Below are 18,609 nucleotides of genomic sequence, written 5' to 3'. Positions count from 1 at the left end.
GTTTTCTGGACCCCACTGTATCAATTGAATAAGGAGTCATTTTCTTTTATAAGCAATTTTTATTCCATCTACAGATTGCTATGCCCCATTTTAGAGATGGCTCGGTCCCGACAACCAAAAATATGTATCTTTTCAATAGAAGGCATTGTTTAGTAGCTTTAATTAGTGATGAAGAGGTTTTCAGTGAGTCTTAAAGGTAAGGTCATGTAAGCTAAAAAGTGTTACAGTGACTTTTTCTTCCATGATATTCAACATAATATATTAGAAATTATAGAACAAAGTTTAACAATGGTTATAAAACCTCTCATAATAAATGGGTTTTCAATATTTTTCTCTTTTTTTTTACTCTTACTAGCAGAGTGGCTTACTTTTTTTAAACTTCTTTTTATCTGCACAAAGTATAATTAATTATACAGAATTTCAAATCCCAATGTAGAGAGCTGAAAACCACATGGTAATTGTTCTTAGTCGTTGGATTCTTTTCCTGGTTAGCAGCATAGAAACTTCTTTCTGGGAATCACTAAATTGCCGTGCTGAGCTGAACAGGATGCAAATCTGGCCTGAAGTTTTCTTACAATTGCTATAAAAATATGTACTCTTCATCTACTCCTCAGGTTGTCATTAGGAATAAAAGCGTATTATCTCAGTAGGATGCGGTTATCTCTCCGGTTACATGATCCGCCTACAGACAGGGCCTGGCTTAAATCAGGAAACTGAAATACTATGAGACCACGTGGACATGGAGATAATAATGAAATGATTCCCAGTTTTCATACCTGTTTTGAAATAGGTGATTCTGAGTGGAGGAAACATGGGTAAATCTTATTGCCTGTTTTTACATATAGAAAATTATAGTAAATTTCTTCCTGCTACATTTATTTTTAACGTATTTTCCTCAGAATCTTTTCAACTAAGTATCAAGGACACATTCAGATATTTAATACACAATATACAATCATAGCTGAGCATCTAATTCCTTCCTTCCTTTCTTCTTTTTTCCACTAGTACCTATCATCTTTCTAGTTGCACCTTACTTTGCTACAAACTTAAATGCATTATGAGAGAAAAAAATACTGACAGAAGAGGGTAAGAGACATGAAGTAAAGCAAGATCATTTATAAATTAAGTAATATAATTTAAAAATATAGACCATAAACCTCTTTATAGTTATCAGGGACATACACTTAACTCTAGACTTCCTAGAAACCACTGAAAGAACTGTTCATTCAATATGGTCAGTAATAAAATCAGTATGACCCCTCTGAAAAAGTATGAGAAATATTTCTCTTGCAGATCATCATAGCTAACACTGTGTGATGTAGTGAACTGGATTTTTTAATACTATCCTTGTTTTAAATGCAATAATATGTTCTATGGAGTTCAACGTAGACTGAAAACACAATGGTAAAGCATAGTTCTGTGAGATCAGTTCTGGAAGAGGTGAGAACAATGTCCTTCTGATGCACAGGTTTCAAATTTACAACGTCTAAAGGCAGGATTGGAAAGTGGAAAACCATAGGCCAAGTTTGGGCATAGATCTATTGCATTTGTCTAATTATTTTTATTTCATTATTTGTAATACCTAGGGATCAATGCCTCTCAAACTAATTGCAGTGAAGCACTAGTTTTGTTTTTAAATTCCTATCCTAGGTGCCTCGTTAGCGCAGTAAGTAGCGCGTCAGTCTCATAAATATCCTATCCTTCATGAATCAGTTTTGTAAAGTATAATTACAAATGCATTATTAGAAAAAAAGAAATTAAAAAAAAATTAAAAATACAAGCCTATATTTTCTTTTGTTAGAGTGAACAGATAAATGAATTCAAACTTGTGATAAAATTCTCTAAATGCTTCCTCTCAGTTTCTGTATTTCTCATGAGCCCATAAAAAACACTTTACAAAACAGTCTGGACCTGCAAAACATGCTTTGAGTAGCACCTTTGTCTCCAGGATGCCAATCAATTACTTTCATTACTCCACTTTCCCCTGTGACCTTGTGTCTTACCCAGACCCACTTTACTCATTTACATTGTGGGCTTAGCAACTAGGATTAGCTAAATTTTGGACCCTGGGGCAATAGTCAATTCTCCAAAAAATGCTAATTCACATAACTAAGCTTTGAATGAATACCAGATGAAGTGGGATCAAAGTTATACTTCCTGTCAAGTTACTAGGGTACAAATATTCTGTAGTACCATCTAAGGATACACTATTTGTTAAGTAAGTATGAACAGTTGGTAGGGATAGATAATCTTTTAAAGGGCCATATTGTTGTGCTAGGTTTTATTCTTAGAAGCCAGCTACCCTAACTATGGATGGAGGTATAGTTTGACCAATTATAAAGGTCAAATGAAATAATGTGTATCAACACTTTGGAATAATGCAAAATATATTTGTACAAATCAGGTTATTGTTCACATACATGTACAAATGTTCAAATGGCAAAGAATTAATAATGAGTGAAATAACCATTATCATACTATGTATAATTTTTGAGGTATCACTGACATTCACCCTACTTTTACATGGATTACAAAGTCCCCAATATATTGTCTTTATTGTATTTCACACAGTCAATTATCTTTCAGAACAATTAAAACTTTTAAAAATCTTTGATATTTAACTTTGTTAAACATCAAAGCTCTGAAGCTCTTCATGTTTTTACTGAAGCTCTTCATGTTTTTATGTAGGTCCATGTTTCTGTCTGGTATTTTACTGTACCATATGAAGAACTTTTTTTTTTTTTTTTAATTTATTTAACAGACAGAGATCACACGTAGGCAGAGAGGTAGGCAGAGAGACAGGAGGAAGCAGGCTCCCTGCTGAGCAGAGAGCCCGATATAAGGCTCCATCCCAGGACCCTGGGATCATGACCTGAGCCAAAGGCAGAGGCTTTAACCCACTGAGCCACCCAGGTGCCCCAGAACTTTTTTTAAATATATGTGTACTTTGTTTGTATAGTTATCTTGCTTGGAATTTTCTTGACTTCTTGGATATGTAATTTGGTGACTTTCATTATTTTTAAAAATTTTCAGGAAAACTCATGCCTGCTTTTATAAAGAAAGTTTCTTCTATGTCTTCAAATATTTCTTTTGCATTGTTCCCTCTCTCACTCGCACTCTCTTTTTTTCTAGAATTGCATATATAGTACACCATTTGGTATTGTCTCAGACTCTTGGCTCTTCTATTGTCATTTTGTTTGTTTGTTTTTGTTTTTCTTTTACTCTTTTTGTCTCTGTTATTGTTTGTTTGGTTTTTGTTTTTCTTTTCAGTTTGGCTAATATTAATGACCTGTCTTCAAGTTTATAGATTTTTTTTTCTGTGAGAGAAACTGAGTCAATTAATAAGCACATTGAAGGAATCTGTGATCTGTGATAACACTTTCTTTTAATTCTAGCATCTTCATTTGAATCTTTCCTATAGTTTTCATTTTTCTGCTAAAATTCTCCATCTGTTAATGCATACTGTTCACCTGTTCCACTAGGCCCTTTCATGCATTAACACTAGTTATATTAAAGCCCTTGTCTGATAATTCCAACACTGGGCCATCTTTAAATCTGGCTTTCTCCATTGCTTTGACTCTACACAATGGGTTCTTTTTGCCTTGCATTTTTGTACAGCTTGTCATTTCTTATTAAATGCCAAAAATCAGGTGTGAAACAGTTGAAACCAATTAAAATTATTTATACCTGGACATAGCTCATGCCTCTTCTATGCTAAGCCTATTAGGTTGGGACATTGAACTTATCTAGTTAGGAGTTGAAGTTCAGTGAACCAAAGACTTCAAAGTCCTGTAGAACTGCTTAGGATGGAAGCTGGGTTTTGGAGGGGGTGGGGTTCTGTGCTTTACCTACAGTGGTGGCCAATCTTCTACTCCACACCTACTTTTATGAGGGAAGCTCCATCTTGTCCTCTACCTCACTTCTAATATTCCTTATAAGCACTTGAGGGAGATCCACATGAAGGCATTAGTGAACGAGTTCAAAATCTCCTTGTGTCAGGGGTTACAGAGGTCCTGTATTGTCATCTAGCCCACATTTAGCTTTTATCAATTTGTTACAATTTAGCTGACTTCTTTTTAGCCATTTGTATGGTGACCAGGTGTTTTTTTGTTCTCTGCCACATATGACATCAACCCTATGACCTAGTTCTCCATGGAAGGATCTACTCATGGGTTAGCGAATCTGGATATTTGTTTGCATCATAAACTCAGCTTTCTGATGGGCTTAAGAAAAGTTACAGTTTTGTAGTTACTGTTTTTTTTTTTTTAATACTGTTAGAGTAGGATATATACTCTTGCGAGTATATATAATCTTCAGTCAAGGTAGAACAAGAATCCTTCTCTTCATGAGTTTTAATTCTTGGGGAAAAGTTTTACACCACAGAATTAATAATTCTAATGATTAAAGTATAGAATTAAAGTACCAATAATAATAAAAATTAAAGTACAGAATTTATTTTCCACGTATCTACTTAATATTTTCATAAAAACTATGATTCTAATTAGTTCTTCAGTGCTCATTATATGCTGCTCCCTGCATTACTAAATACTATTCTGAAAAATCCAAAATTCTCCTAGTGGCTGGAGGAATGAATGTCACTTGCTAATTATTTAATTGGAAAGTACACTTGTTTCATTTGTTACAAGCTGAAATGATTATGTCTTTTCAAATTATTAAGTATGGAGAAAACATAACATTTATTGAATGAGAATTTATAGTGCCAATCAGTGTTTTAGGGATTTCTACATGCTATGTTAGTCTACATTCACAATAATGATGCAAGATTTTTAGATAATGGGAAAAAGAATGTAAGAGAGACTAAGAAATTTGACTTTGGTCTCTTAGCTGGTAAATAGTCAGATGGGAATATAAAACCAGTTATGTCTGATTATAGATATATGCTTTTCTTCTATAATGCAGTGTTTCCATAGAGCCTCATTTATAGCATAGGCAAATATTTGTTTTTATTAGTCTATAACTTGCTTCTTTGTCCCTCTCCTCTCCACATTATTTTCAGGTTCTCCTATTATTCAATATCTTCATACTTCCCTTTGCTTGTTCAAGCTTGCCACTGTCATGCTTTAAACAACCTACAGTCATTTACTGACTTTCCAAGCTTCCCATTAAACCTTATCTGTCTTTTATTTAATTCATTCTAACCTATTTATTTTCCTAAATAACACATATATTTCATTGGTTCTGAAGTATTCACTAATGTAACAAGGCAATATAGAGACAAGACAGTCACCTAAGACCGGTTTACTGTGAGAAAAAAGATATCGGTTAATCAAAATTCAGTAATTTAGCATTCTTAAATTTCCAAAATGGCTCTGGAACAAAACCAGAACATCACAGCCCCTGAACTGAAATGAAGTTGCAGTCAGCCCATGTACAACCAACACACATAGAAGAAGAACCACAGAGCTCGTCATTTCATTTGGTTCTTCAAGTGCATGGTACAGAAGGCAGCTGTCCCTTAGAGAAAGGCTTTATGTTTTTTGTTTTTGTAACACGAGTAATCAATAGGATACAAAATAAATTGAAAAACTGAAGAAAAAAGGCAAGGGAGAAATGCACCAGACTTCAGGATTGGCAGCATTGGTTCTAACAATAGTGATCAGGGTGGGGCAGTGACAGAAAATGGGAAAGCAGGCATGCATGAGCAGCAGACATCTGAACATCAGAGAAAGAAACTCTGTGACAGAGAAACAAAAAAAAGCATCTTGCATCAGGGCAAAGGGTGAAAGGAGGTACGCTCATCATTAGTCTAACCCTTTGATAAAGGGTAAAGTCAAGGCTTTGAAATTTCTAACTGAGCATTTAAAAGAGAAATGGGATGTCACAAAACTAAGAAGCACCAGAATTTGGATGTTTAACATGGCTATAACTAAATCAATGGCCAGGGGTCCCTGGGTGGCTTGGTCCTTTAGGGTCTGCCTTCGGCTCAGGTCATGATCCCCAGGTCCTAGGAGAGCCCAGCATCGGGCTACCTGCTCAGAGGGAAGCTGCTTCTCCCTCTTCCACTTCCCCTGCTTGTGTTCCCTTTCTCTCTATGTCTCTGTCAAATAAATAAATAAAATCTTTAAAAAATAAATTAGTAAGTAAAATACAAACCAATGGCCATTAAGAACTCTTAAAGATTATTCAAGCTCAAATATTCTACACATCTTCTATTCAGTTATGCCTTATGGGAGGTAACTCTCTAAAATATCCAGTGGTAAGTTCAATGTTAATGGACTTTGTTACCTTTTGTCCACCTCCATAAATATTGACCCACCATGCATCAACTGGGAAACAAGACACTAGGGTTTTGAAGGTTAATAAGCAACCAACTTCAGAGTAATACAGTGGGGGAGATGCATATAAATATATCATTCCAAATGTAAAGTCTTAATATGGCACAGATAAGCCTGGGCATTATACCAACACAGAGAAAGGCATGTATCCCACCCTCGGGTATAGCAGATGCATATTAGAGAAAATGAAAACCATGTTTTCATGGTTTCATGTAGAAACAGTCTACAATTAAGCAAAATAAAATAGCAACTAGCCTTTTTCCTCTGATTATTTGGAAAAATTTAGGTACCCCTTAAAGTATTAGACAGGCATTAAGGCTATGGGAAAACATGCATATATACGATTTTCATTTAAGGATTTTTATTTACAATCTATTATAATTACATAAAATAGACATTTCTTATATCCTGTAGTTTGGGCTCACGTTTTCAACTTCCTAACATAGAAATTCTCAGTTCTTTAATCTGTCCTACACTTTTTAACTATCTAGTCTATAGACCATAGCTGATATAGTTAGGAGCAGCTAATTAAGAGTCTGATGTTGCACTTTAAGTACAACATATTTGTTTTAAAAGTTACTTCCTTAGTTTCTGTCTTATTGAGAGATTCATTACTCTCAGGTTGTACCTGTTTAAAGCACTCCATCATTATGAAGTAGCAAGGATGAACATATATCATACCACATATAAAGAGCTTATCCAAATATGCATTTGTTGAAATCTTCTACCATTGTTAGGAGACAATTTCCCAAGGGTCTCTCACATTTCTGAATAAATTATGAAAGAAGCTCTGACTATTTTTGTTCTGAAATATTTTTAAAAGATGTTTGTAAAGCAATAACCTTGGAAGATAGAACTAGCATCTCCTTCTAAAGTAAAGGGAGGCATACTTATCCATTATAAAAGATTTGAACTCCTTAAGTTCAGGATCCCTTTTTTGTAGTATTTAAGTATCATCTAGACTGCTCAGTGATGCTTGTGGAAACTAGGGCTTAGGGAACCACTTCAAAAAAGCTGAAACTCTTGCTACTGCTATTGCTGTGAATAATAAATTGTCCATCTCTGACCCTAATGTCTTCTGCTAGCATCCATGAATCTGTGCCAGGTTCTCATGCCAGTTTGAAATCAAAGTAGCATCTCAAACTCTTCGGGGTTTTTAATAATTCTGGTAATAAGGATGCGATGTTGACAGAGACATGGCTTTCTTTCTTGAAAAGGAAGGATGAGGGCCTCGCAGGTCAACTAATGGGATCTGAGGGAGGCCTATGGGAATCAGTAGCAAATTATATAGTCAGCTGGGCAATAATGGTCCTCTACTGTTTTGTCTGTGAATTAAGGAGCTTGGGTAAGCTAAGTAACAGGAAATAGGTAAAATACAGATGGCAAAATGATATATATAGAGATAGATAGATATAGATATAGATATACACACATATATGATTATATATTATACATGATTATATTATTATATATTATATTATATATAATATATATTATTGTATTATATATATTATATATATACACACATATATATATGTGTGTGTATATATATAGAGAGAATGTTATGTTAGTCACCATACAGTATATCATTAATTTTTGATGCAGGGTATCAAGATTCATTGTTTGTGTATAACATCCAGTGCTCCATGCAATACATGCACTCCTTAACACCCATCACCAGGCTAACTCATCCCCCACCCCCCTTCCCTCTAAAACCCTCAGTGTGTTTCTCAGAGTCCATAGTCTTTCATCCTCCAATTCCCCCCTTCCTTCATTTTTCCCTTCCTTCTCTTAATATCCTCCATGCTATTCCTCATGTTCCACAAGTAAGAGAAACCATATGATAACTGACTTTCTCTATTTGACTTATTTCACTCAGATATAATCTCCTTCAGTCCCAATTGATGCAAAAGCTGGGTATTCACCCTTTCTGATGGCTGAGTAATACTCCATTGTATATATGGACCACATCTTCTTTATCCATTCATCATTGAAGGGCATCTTGGTTCTTTCCACAGTTTGGCTATTGTGGCCATTGCTGCTATGAACATTGGGGTACATATGGCCCTTCTTTTCACTACATCTGTATCTTTGGGGTAAATGCCCAATATCTCCAAAGGCAAAGGAAACAAAAGCCAAAATGAACTTTTGGTACTTCATCAAAGTGTTGTTGTTGTTAATTCTCCTCTAGGTGGAAGGACTTCCTTGCCAATCTGGTGGCCAGCCTCTGATCTGTGGCACAAGTTACAATTAATACTAAGATTTGCACTGGACAGGCAGAAGGTTGCTTCCTATTTCAGACAATAGAGGGATGTACACACATATTGTGTATGAAAGGAAGTATTCCATAACATAACCCAGATGAATCATTAGAACTTTGGCTCACATGTGAAAGAAGCAGGCATGGAGAACATTGTTTATTGAGGAATAATAGCAAGTAATAAATTGTCTTGTGGCTATACGTGTCCTGTATTCTATCATGTCAAATATATCCATTTGGAAGTAATGTAAAATTGCTCAAAGGTTTTTTGTTTGTTTGTTTTGTTTTGTTTTTATCATGTGTTCCGGTTGTTATAAGGGAGTTTTAGCCTTCTTGGGGGGATTTTGCAGAGACAGAAAAACTCCTTTGGGAAACCACAAATGAGGCTTTGACGAGTATCTGAATTCTTACTGCCTTTGATTGAGTTTAGAATTCTGGTGAAGTTGATCTACTGGAGAATTAGAAAGAGACACAAAGGAGAAAGAAAGAAAGTAAAGAAAGAAAGAAAGAAAGAGAGGGAGGGAGAGAGAAAGGGAGAGAGAGGAAGGGAGAGAGGGAGGGAGGGAGGGAGGAAGGAAGAAAGAAAGGAAAAAGAAGGAAAGGAAAGGAAAGGAAAGGAAAGGAAAGGAAAGGAAAGGAAAGGAAAGGAAAGGAAATGAGGAAAGGAAAGGGGGTTAAAAAAGAAAGGAAAGAAGAAAGAAAGAGAAAGAGACCCAAGCAAATTTAGATAAACACTTCAGGTCACCACCACTGTGCAGGAAAACTCCCTCAGCTCTGATGTTAAAACCATTAAAAACTTATTAGGTGTTATCTGGACAATGGGGCAACTAATTCCCCAAATTAATATGAAGTCTTTAAAGAAGGTCACCACTGTGTGAGCCAAGACTGAGTCAACCAGAAGTTGACTGGCAAAATAACAATGTGCCTATGGTTTCTGAGTTCAGGGATTTCTAAGGCTGAAATAACGATGACAGCCATGAGGGCCTTGCTCCTCCACATACAAAGTATTGGAAGGGCCAAAAATATTCAAAATTCATTTGGTTACCATGAACCATTTCATACCACTTGAAACTAACAGTACAAATGAAGTCTCTCTCCTTTCCTGCTCCCTGATTTGTCTCTGTCCCTCTACTTTGACCTATCCTTTAAAGAGAAACATAATTAGAGGCCAACAGGGATCAAAGGATTTATGCACCTACCTGAGTATGCTAGGAAACTTCAGATGGAAGGGGGGATCAAACTTATATAGATGTGTTGGATATGAATCCTCATGTCACTTTCTCACCTGGATTTATAGAACACTCAGGTTTAGTTAATGGCATTAAGGCAAAGTTCACAATGGAAAAGGCAAGCTAACATGACCTTGTGGATGAATTTGGGACCAATTATATGTACTATTTTTATTGTTTCTACCTTTGATTATATGGTAAAAATTAATTTGTTCTATGCTTATATTTCATCATCCATTGCACCTGAGAAGATTGTCACAATTGGGAAAGGCCACATATAGAGAAGTGTTAATGGAACATATAAATCATTTTCTAGTTTTCTTTCTGTTTCTTCCCAGATAGTCCAACAAAACCAGTATAAAAGCCCAGGAAGGGAAAAAGAAATGACAGCCCTGGTTACAGACCTGAAGGCAACATGGGTAGTAAGAGATGCAGTATCTTAACACAACAGCTCAATATGGATAATAAAAAGGCAGGACTGGAAGCTTAGAATGGATTATCACCAACTGCTCATGTAACTGAATCCACTGCACAGACTAAACATTTAGGGTGCCTGGGTGACTCAGTTGTTAAGCGTCTGCCTTCAGCTCAGGTTATGATTCCAGGGTCCTGGGACTGAGTCCCCCATTGGGCTCCCTGCTCAGCAGGAAGCCTGTATCTCTCCCACCCTCCCCTGTTTGTGTTCCTGCTCTCATTGTGTCTCTGTCACAAAATAAATAAAATCTTTAAAAACCAATGCTATATTACACTGTACTGTAACAATGATTTCTTTCTATCCCACTGACTCCTGAAGACAATGATCAACTCATATTCATGTATCATGACAATGAATATATATTTGTAGTAACTCCCCACGTTCCAACAGGTTTTCTCCAGGGGTAGCTAAATTCTTCTGCCATTTGCCATCAGCAGGTGAGCAGTATGAGTGCCTCTACCCTCTACTGTACAAAGTTTAACTCTGTAATTATATCCTGTTTATGACAAAGTCCATTATCAACGTATTGACTGTGATATCATCACATATACTAAAGTAGCTGATAAACCCTACAGAATTCAGGGCTCTGCTTGTCGAATAAAGTTTCTTAGGACTCTAAGGGCAGATTTGTAATATCCAATCCCTCTGACTGTCAAAGAAAATCTTCTGTCTATTCAACTTCAGCCAATAAGAAAGGTGCTCAGAATCTTACTAGAATCTGTGGGTATTAGATACTTCCATACTCTGTGTTGGAAGTTGTCAAGTAGGCTGCAGGAAGCTCTCTACATTTGGGGTCCTACATTGCTAATAAATCTGTGAGATACAGGTCTCTGTGAGTAACAATATTGCTGACAGGGCCTCTGGAAAAGGCAGACAGCTTCTTCCTGCAGCTCCCCCTTGAGGTTTTGGACTGGTCACCTCTCTGACATGGAAGGAACATATCATTTTGGGGTGAGTCAATGTACCTTAGTGACTAACATTGTGAGAAAGGGTTCTGTAGACCTCATTTATCAAATGGAAATGGGATATTCAAGCTCTCAGCTTGCCTGGCTCCTGTGGCATCTCAGTTTTACATAAAAAAATGTCTTTCCCAAACTGTTACAAGGGTCCTAAATTTAACTCTGCTGAATCTGCCATCCCCTGCCAGACAACTCTGACCATGATTTGATCTATATTCCCTTTTCCCCTAAATCTTAGCAAGGAAATGTATTAGAAATAGCAGGGGATGGCCCCAGCTTCTGCATTTCCTATGTAAATACCTGTCAACACCTCTGGCTGTTTTTTCCACTTCCATTTCTGTAAGTATTGCTTAGCCACTCAGTGGGGCAGACAAATGCCACAAGGCTATTGACATGGACAAATAGAATAAGTTAGAATGACTGCTGTCATGTAGTCCCTCCAAAACAGAGTATATGATCAATTATTCATGCTTAGTAAAATCTCAGACCCTTCATGGGTTTTGAAAGTCAGCAGGAACTGGCTATTGAAATAGCCAGTTGTCTCCTACAGTCAAAGCATAAAGCCATCATTATCACAAACAGCCCCATGTCCCTTTGTATCATACAGTCATATTTGCTCAATAAATGTTCATTATTAAAGTAACTTATAGAAATTTAAAATTACCTCTTTAAATTTAAACGTATTTTGCTAAAGCTATTTGTAAACTTTTATTGTTTAATCAATATTACATGTCTTGTTCACTTGTCTCCATCATTTCTTCCCTCTTTTGTACATTTCCCTTGGAATATTCCTTGAAGATTTAAGTTTCTTAAAAGACAAACTTGATATTTCAAATTTATGTTAAAAGTATATACTTAGTTACATTTACTTTAAAAAATTACCTATGACTTATGAAGATGGAATCAACCATTGGTTTCATTAGTATGGGACTATCTGTATTAGTTCATAATAATAGGTTTTTGCATCATCAAAACAAAAATCTTTAACAGAGTTAAAATTAATATGGAAAGTAGTGGAAACATAAGCTTTTTTAAGGACACAGATTATTTTTATGCCAAGATTTAGTCATGGCAAAACTCCATCAATATTGGCGAGGCTTTAGAACTAAGTTATAGACTTTTTGATTTTTTCTTTGGACATCCTTGTTCAGTAACATGGTGGCTGCCTTAGATTATGGCTAGCTGGTGTCCTATTGTTTCTTTTTGCTTGTTCTTATCTGTCTCTCCAGTTATATTGTAAGCTGCTTGAAGTCAGAACTTACAGGACATTCATCCTGTGTCTGAAGCCACTTCAGTTCTTGCCACTTAGTAGTCCCTCAATAAGAGGGGGCTGAATTACATTCCAAAGAAATTAGGCTATGGGAGCCTTAGAGACACAGTGATTCTTTCAGTTAAATCTATCTCTTAGGGGGCGCCTGGGAGGTTCAGTGGGTTAAAGCCTCTGCCTTCGGCTCAGGTCATGATTCCAGGGTCCTGGGATTGAGCCCCGCATCGGGCTCTCTGCTCAGCAAGGAGCCTGCTTCCCCCCTTCTCTCTGCCTGCCTCTCTGCCTACTTGTGATCTCTGTCTGTCGAATAAATAAATAAAATCTTTTTAAAAAATCTATCTCTTAGTTGGTTTAAAGAAGACAATGATCAACTCATATTCATGTGTCATGACAATGAATATATATTTGCAGTAATTTTTCCTAAGCCAAGGCTTTCCCCTCAGCCTTTGAACCAGACACACAACAGTCTGAAGTCACAGATTCCCCTAACTTCAATCAACCCAGGCACAATTAGACAACACTATATTCTTCCAGATAATGTAACTGAGAAGTCAATCTATATTACCATGTTGCTCTTCCTAGGTGAGATGGCCCTGATAAGCAAACATCACCAAGAATATATTTGAAAGTTTATCTTTTACCCATAATGATGATTGTTCCCCATTGACTGAGTCATTCACTTTCGCTGATCTATCTGGCCATCAGTGAAGAGAATTCTCAAAGTGCCAGGATTTTCAATTATAGACTTGGAACTTTGTGAAACAAATTTATCTTCCCTGACCACCTGAGCTACTCACAGGCTACAGTGACAAATAAAACAAAATAAAACCCAAAAGTTTGTGTGTGGATGCATAAACTTTCTCTGTGATAACAGAAAGGCTGAATATACAGAGATAAAACTATAAGTCGATTTCTGCTGTTTTACTTATGGAAGCCAAAATCTGTTTTTAGGAATATTTTTCAATGACCTATCTATTAAAAGGTAAAATGAAAGTGTCCAGGACATACAATTACCATGAAAGAAACCTGTATGGGTGAAAATTTATGATGAAAATTAAGTAAAAATATTAAAATATGTTAAGGTAAACCAGTAACAGTTAAGTTTTCAAAACATTTCCCAAGCTTTAACCTGAAGCTGCAAATGATTGAGCAGAAAAATATTACTTTTAACTATTATGGTGACAGGACTAGGCAATTCTAAAGAAGCACAGACTTTTATTTCATTTAATTTCAGCTTTCTTTGATACTCAAACTGATTTTTCCCTTATTACCTTCTTAAAATAAAATAAGAAGGAAAACTGATTTTTATTTTATAGAAGGACATACAACATGGAGTAAAAGACCCGAATTCTAATTCTGTTTCTATTAACTATTTAAGAACCTTGGTAAGATATAGTAAAATGATGGGAAAGGAATGCTCTCTACATCCTCTAATCAATATCTAAATTCTGTGATTCCTTCTATTAAGAATGCCAAACATTCTATCTGCAGCTACATGAATAAAAGTGAATCTCACATAGTCACATGCAAAACCACAGAATCTAAATATTTCTATTTAAATCTAAATATTTCTTTTCTGCAAGAATTTCAATTGTTTAATTGATCTTATGAGAGTATCACTTTGAAAGCACTTTTAAACTTTGGCTAATCATCATGCTAGCATTGAAATATTAATTTTGCTTATTTGTTCTTTGAGAATTTGTTGTTAAATATCTCTTCTCCTATGGAATGGGGTAGAAAACATAGCCATTGTAAACACTGATATAATAATTTGATATTTACAAATAAAATATGAGAATTATTTTGAATTTATAAAACTTAAGGCATTTAATAAAATACAGATCCTTGTGAATTATGAATAAAAATGCAAAAATCCATAAAAATTGAATAATACACCAAGAAACATAAATAGAAAAATATGTGAGATATATATTAAGTTATGAAAGTATTTTATGTAGTTATCCATCAACTGAATCTTCTTGCCTTCATAAAACACTAAAGCACCTGGCTCTTTATTTAATATTGTAATTTTAGTTGTGTGTGAATATGTGTTTTCCTTCTTTCAAGGTTTTTTTAAAAAAATTTGCCTAGAATTTTATTTAGGTCAATTAGTTTACATAAAACAGTTTGCCTATAATCTGTAGGTTTTACTGAATAAAATAAATGAGTCACTTCATTTAAAAATATTTTTATTGCTATAATTAAAGAAACATTTCTTAAAATCAAAGTTGGAAAAAAGCTGTTATCCCAAATACCAAAATAATAGAACTTGTATTTAGTTACCTGAACTTGAGTAAAGAATTTAAGCAAGTATCCATTGTTTTTTTTATCCTTTATCTCTCCCTTCTTGCCTGCTTTCTCTTCTTTAGCACACCACTCCCCAACACCACCACACACAAGCCAAAAAATGGTTTCACATAATAGGTTTCAACTAATACAATCTACTAGTGAAATAATCTATATCATTTCCACATTTTTAAATTTCTCTTTACTAATTTTTTATTTCTCTTTACCATTGTAAACATTTAATATAGACCCATCCTGTCCTCTAGGTGGCACATCTTCTGGTAAGCATTATAAGACATAACTTAATGATATTCAAAGATATGTCATTCAAATATTGGTATGCCTTGTCTCCGCAAGTGTTACATTTAGCTGTTTTTCACAATGACAATGACATTAAATTTAGGTAGATCTCGAGTTCCAGTTTATCAAGAGTTCTTAACCAGAATTCCTGCCATAATATGGCATATTAATTATTTGCATTTTCACAATTCTGAGACCATTTTAATATTGCCATGTATACACGCATACATCCTCACAAAAGGTATGCCAAGACATTTCTGACATTGTCTAGAATTTGACATTAATTAGAATTATGTTAGCGTCTATCACTTATACTTATCATTTACACAATTATGAGCAATAGTTGATCAAAGTCAGCATTGCTCCTTGCTTTGCTTTTTGTTCAACTGGGATGTATCTTTTCCAATACAGATTCATTGGTGTTGGACACATTGCATACAGTAAGCATCCACTGTTACCCAAAGGGTAAAAGGATTTAGAGAAAAAGAAATGACCTTTTGATTCAGTTCATTAATTCTTGCCTACCATCTATCCACCTCATATGACCACATGTGCATATGTGCAATAATTGTAAATTTAAATACTTGGTTTTGAATATTATTCTTAGTCAAGCATTAAGTTTAAACAACTAAAATTTCTAAATTTAGAAAACCAACAATAAAGTCATTACTCATCGCTTCTTCTAACTTTAGATGCAGCTCTCCACGTTTACTTAAAACCATCTCTTGCCAGTGACTTGCTCACTGCATTTTTGCCTATGTCACAAGAAAAGAGAAATTATAAAGGCTCAGATACAGTTTGAGTTAAAACAAAATTAAAAAAAAAATCTTGACATTGTAAGTAAGGCAAGATTTTAAGGCAATCCTCACTAGATAAATTCTCTAAATAATTGCTCAACTTTCCCTTTGTATTTCTTGTGTAGACAGAGACTTGCTAGTTTAAGGTGAGGAAAAATGCATCTCTCTGCATCAATTGCGAGAGTAACAAAGCCAATTTAATTTTTATTTCTTCAAAATTAGTTAAAATAATAATAATATTACCAGGAAATTCATATTTATATACCACATACTCAAATGGGACACCTTTTAAAGTTTTGACATTTATTTCTGAATACTTTTATCTGCATGAATTAGAGCACAAGCCCTATGACCAATGGTTCTGTAGGGTAAAATATGCTGAAATTAGTATGTTTTCATCACTTCTTTAAAAAACTAAATCATAAATTGTGTGTGAGTAGTTTTGTTTTTTAAGATTTCAATACATAGGGAATTGGGAACAAATTTTAGTATTTAGGTGATCTCTCCCCGTGCTCACTCATTCCTTTACCTCCCTTGCTCATACTCATTCATTGAAAACAACTCCCGGTTATCTCTCAAGCCAAGTAGAAATACTAAAACGTTAAACATGGTTTCAGAAGGAAAAGGCAGCTGCCCTAAGAAAACTTCTACAGAAAGACTGTCTGGATGATAAGATACTACACAACAACAGCACTCAGATCCTACAGGAGATATTTCGGACGCGTTTTCTGATCCTACTATATCCCTTTCTTAGCCATTCAACCTAAAGAAAAATAAGGGCTTTGGCTTCTTGCAAATTCAAAGAAGATTCTAAAGAATGAGTTTGGTGCCACTCTCCTCTCCCTCAAGGAAAAGCTTCTTATCCTCAAGAGTTGCTGAGCTTTTAGATAGTGCTATTGGGAAGAAGATTCATCACCCAGTCAGGTGCATGGTTCTCAACCTGGAACCAAGACCTTTTCCGGAGAAAACAGGTACAATAGGGGCGGCCCGTGTGTCAGCTAAGAAGCCTTTAAAACTGAATAGAATATATCTGAGCAGCATAAAAATGTGTGCCCTTTAAAACAAACAATAACCAAAAGTTTAGTCGCAAAAGGTTTGGGGTGTGTGCTCTATGTGTGTGTGTTTCGTTGTTGTTTTGTCTTGTCTTTCTGTTTTCATGCTTGATCATACCCTAAACAACCCAGGTGCTGAGAAACACACAAAGTAACTGTACACAAGCCAGGATCACAGCGTGTCTGTGCCAGTTTCCCGAGGTGACTGTCAGAAAAGCAGACAGAAAAGAGGCACCATCGCGTGGAGGGAATGAGGTCAGAATTCGTCGGGTGGACCATTGGCTCTTCGAAGGAATACCGCGGGACAGAGGGGCTCGAAAGCCTTTGTAAAAGGAGGGAAGGAGGGTCAGGGGCGGACTTTGTGGAGAAGGCTTTGTCGGCCCGAGACCGGGTAAAGGGTGGCAGATGGGGGGCGTTTGCCAGCTGACAGAAGCGGGAAATCAGAAGAGAGAAACGCGGGGACTATGAAGGCAGAGAAGACCCCGTTTGGGGTGACGGGAGGGTCAGAACCAGCCACTGCCACTGCTAGGGTGGGTGGTCGGGAGCTGGAAGGTGAGGCGGGACCGCGAGGAGCGGGCAGCGGTCCCCGGCAGGGAGGGAGAGGGGTTCAGGTTGCCAGCAGGTAGAGTTGATATCAAACAGCCCCTCGGGGACCACGGAGCAGCGTCCTCCCGAGATCCCCAGCCTCGAGGTGGAGCAATCACAGCAGGTGGTTTGCGGTACCCTAAAGCTAGGGATTTTCACTCAGCGCCCAGCCTGGGTGCCCGACCCCCGCGCTCTCCAGGCTACTCACCGCTCCTGGGAGGAAAGCGCCATCCGGGCGCGCGCGAGGGCTGCGCAGCGCAGGCGGCAGGCAGGGCCGTGCTGCGGTGGAGGCGCTGTCTTAGCCGCGGGACTGGAGCCTGGGGACACCGAGGAGGCGACAGCGGCGGCGGGGGCGCAGGGAGCTGCAGGCGGGGAGGGCTGTGGATCCCGAGCTGCCGCGCCGTGCGCGCTCTCTGCCCATCTCCGACTCCGCTGAAGTGGCTACTGCTGCTGCCGCTGGAGGGGAGGGAGTCGAGGGGGAGGGGAGGAGGCACGCGGCTGGGAAGGAGGGAGGGAAAGAGGGGAGGGTGGGGGAGAGCGAGGGGCGAAGAGGAGATGATCACCCGGAGTGGAGAGGAGGAGGGGAGGGAGGCGCGCACGAGCTCAGCAAAGGTTCCCACCAGAAGAGCTCGGGGAGGAGAAAGGCAAGATGAGGAGATGGGTCACTCCCCCGCCCCCCATCTCCCCTCCCCTCCTTCCCCCTTCGCGCCCTTTCCTTGGGCTCTTCCTCGCGTAGCTCTGGCTGGGGGTTACCCAGGCTCGGCTGGAGCAGGGGCTTCAGCGCGCTGGTGAGTGCTGAGCCCCAGAGGCGGCCGCGACAGCTCCCGGCGCCACCGGCCTGAGGCACCTGTGTGCGCACACACCGCCGCCGGCTCCACTGCCGCGGGTTTCCGGCCGGGATCTGCGGGCCGTCGCTCTCCCCCTCTCCCCTTTCTGGTCAGATTATGATCTTGCGTGTGCATCCATAACATCTGTGTCGTGCCCCTACTGCGGTTTGCTTCCTGGGCGCTCTTTGGCACGGGGTGTCCGGCCAGAAGGCGCCGGCGGGGAGCTCAATGCAGGCAACCATCGCCAGCTCTTGGAGCTGTTTCGTGCTTAAGGGT

Source organism: Lontra canadensis, unplaced genomic scaffold, assembly GCF_010015895.1.
Source record: "Lontra canadensis isolate GAN:19392208 unplaced genomic scaffold, GSC_riverotter_1.0 scaffold14, whole genome shotgun sequence".
In the NCBI taxonomy this organism is placed as follows: Eukaryota; Metazoa; Chordata; class Mammalia; order Carnivora; family Mustelidae; genus Lontra; species Lontra canadensis.
This window is presented reverse-complemented; position numbering follows the sequence as displayed.